The sequence below is a fragment of the Tupaia chinensis genome, unplaced genomic scaffold (assembly GCF_000334495.1).
Source record: "Tupaia chinensis unplaced genomic scaffold, TupChi_1.0 Scaffold000492_1, whole genome shotgun sequence".
NCBI classification, from domain to species: domain Eukaryota; kingdom Metazoa; phylum Chordata; class Mammalia; order Scandentia; family Tupaiidae; genus Tupaia; species Tupaia belangeri.
Window position 1 is genome coordinate 277,048 of NW_006160004.1, and position 3,282 is coordinate 280,329.

The window sequence follows — 3,282 nt, forward strand, 5'->3', positions numbered from 1 at the left end:
GCCCCCCGGCCGCGGGCGCTCCCACGTCACCGTCTGCTCAGGAGTCCCCGAGACTCTCTCCGTGTCCTCCACCTGCCGGCGAGCGGGGCGAACGGGAGTTTCCTGGCATGTTCCCCGCCGGCCAACGGAGAGCTTCCCTAGGGCCCTTTGTCCTCCCAGCTGATCTTACCCAATAGCAGAGAGAGCGACGTGTCCCAGAGGGAGGACCGACTCCCACCGCGATACAGGGTTTTCCCTTGTTTTCCTGGCTTGGGTTTCTACTGTCTTACTTGTGCAAATCGGAAAATGATGGGCACAGGGATGTGGCTGTGTTGAACCAAAGTGTACCGCACTTTGTGACACATTTGGCTCACACAGATGGACTGGAAAGGGCAAGCACCGCCCTTTTACAGGGTGTGGGTTGACAGACGTCTCCCAAACCCCAAGAACAGTTGCTCCCAGAATCCCACTCTCACCTTTTGCCAAAAATTGACACAACTGGCCCCAGAGAGGGGCCTATTCTTCTAGAGGCACCTGCCCAACACCAACGAGAGACAAGAATGGCACCTACACCTTGCTGGGGGATGAGCAGTCCACTCCCCCTCAGAAGATCACCTCTCTGCAAGTGCAAAGTGAGGCCCAAAGCAAGATTTTTGGAAACATGCTCCCCCTCCTGTGGGGCTAAAATCAGTTTGTTGCTAAAGCTAGCCTGCTGGTGAGTGTCCAAACTGTCCCTTTGCAGCAGGGGCTAAATAAGGTCTTTCTCCCCTGCTGCTCTGCTTCCCTCTTGGGCAGTCTCTCTCAGGCCTGCTCTATTTCTGGAGTACTCTGATATCCCTGTCTTTATTTGCTGAGTTGGGTGGGGGCTTTGGAGAAGTGTTTGACAGGAAGCCTGCCTACCCCATGGTGACAGGAAGCCTGCCCACCCCATGGCAGCCCAGGGCTCAGGCTCAGGAATTTGCTGGTTCTGCACCCTCAAGGGAGGTGGCCAAGGGCCTGCAGCCTTCTCTCTCTCTTTGGCAGGTCTCTTTCCATGGGCCTTCTCTTTCTCTCTCTCTTCCTTTCTAATCTTCCATTCCTGGTGATTGTCAAGCCAGCCCAGTCCGGCTCCCACTTCTGTCTCTGCAAATCATCCTCCCTTTCCTGGTGCTTGTCCTCTGTTCTGCTAGGGCTTCTGAAATTGAGAGGGAACCCATAAGGGGGCTGAGCCCTCAGTATCCACTTCTGCTGAGGAAAGAATGGATATTTCCCAAACTGAAAATTAGTAAGAGCTGATTAAAAAGTATCCATTCAAAATATTTTTGTGTGTGTGGTGGGGGGAGATTTTTGCTATAGGAGAGACAGAGACAGAAAGCAAGAAATTACATTCTCTCTCCTCCTTCCCCCAAGGGAATGGTCACACCACAATCCCTTTTCCTCTCTGGATCTTGGGCATGCATGCATATGCACCCGGTGTGAGTTTTAAGCTGTGGGGTCTGGGACTTGAACTCTAGTCTACTACATGGGAGTCCAATGACATAACAATTATTGCCATCTACTGATTCTGATGTCCATTTGAATTTTAATGGCCCAGAGTAAGGCTTGAGGTTCCAGACTTTAGCTAAATCTGTCCCTTATGTGGAATAATTGATATCTTATAGGATGTAAAACCCATAAGATAGAAATTGATTTCCTAAGGTCTCACCAATCAATAAAAGACCATGATCATTTCATGACAGATGATCTCATGCACTGGGTCCTCACCTTAGTCCTCTATCTTTTATTTTTTAAATTTCTTTTCTTTTCTTTTTAGGTTTTTTCCACAGGGCACATGGGACACAGGGAGAGGCAGTGAGAGGGAAAGTGAGAAATCACCCCGCAGAAAGGATGGCCATGCTGCAATCCCTCCCCCATTCTCCTCCTGGGAATTTTAGTACCTGCGCTTGGTTTGAGTTTCAAGCTGCTGGATCTGGGACTCAGACGGTGGTTGGCCATGTGGGAGTCTAGTGCCTTAGCGACCATGCATCCTCCATATTGCCCTTACAATGTATGTTCGGAACTTCTGGGTCAGGCTAGACCTTTTGAGCAAGAGCTGCCTGCTCTCCTTGCTTTGTGCAGGAGAGCTGTGCTTTCCTCCATCACACGTCGTGTCTACAGTTAGGCTTCTGGCACACCGACAACTTGTGCAACAGCCTCCTGCTTCCAAGTTCACTCTTGGGCAATTCACTCTCTCAGTTGCCGCAAATTGCCCTGCTAAAGCAAACTCTGATCTTGTCATTCCTGATGAAAAACCTTCAGGATGATCTCATCACCTACAGGAATGAGACCAAATTCCTTAGTAACTAGAAATATGGCCCGCATGAAGCCACTTTGGCAGCTGTCATCTCTGCATGTCCAAAGCTTCAGGACAGCTCCTCGGTTACTGAGAACTAGGCCTTTTTTACCCTCTGCTGTTTCTGCTTTGGCTCTCCAACACCTGCTTTTCCTGGTGAGCTCAAACTTTGAGAGCCAGCTGATATAGTTCTCAGTTCTCTCATGTAATCTTCACTGCATTTATGGGGCACTGCATAAGCCTCTGTCTCCACACTTACTGCCATGAATTGATACTATTCATCATTCATAAATCTACCTCTTGGCCCCTAGAGGGGGTTTGGAGGGGTTCTTATGTGCTGTTCTGCCTCAGAAAACACTCATTCCTGTTTGCTAACTGCACAACAGAATGCAAGATGACACACTACAGGGCTGTCTGAATGTCTTTTACATTTTCTCACATGAAAAATACTTGGGCAGCCTATGGCGTGGTGGATAAGGTGGCAGATCCTATATAGCCAAGTGTGTGGTTCGAGTCCCAGACCTGGTAACTTGAAAAACATACTAGGTACATATGTGTGCGTGTGCCCGAAACCCAAAAGGAGAGAGAAATGGGGTACAGATTGTGGTGTGTCCATTCCCCATGGTGGTGTGGAGGGTGTGCTGTCTCTCTCTCTCTCTTTCTCCAAAAAGGGCCCAAACTCTCTGGCAAAATTAAAACAAAATGAGACAAAAATGATAATTGTATGGCACACTGGGGTAAGCTAGTGGGGATCTACATAATTAATGGTCTATATTAACAATATTTTCCAAAAGCACTAAACTTTAAGTTTTATAAAGATTAAATGTTGATCTTTTATAAAATATTAATGAAATATTAATCTTTTTATAATAATCTTATGAGTATAAGAAAAATTTTTAAATGGATTAAAGGAGATAGCAAATTTGTGTAAAATTTCAAAATGAAAGATCTTTATCCCTTTCATGAGTGAGCAAAAGAGACAGAGATAGCAC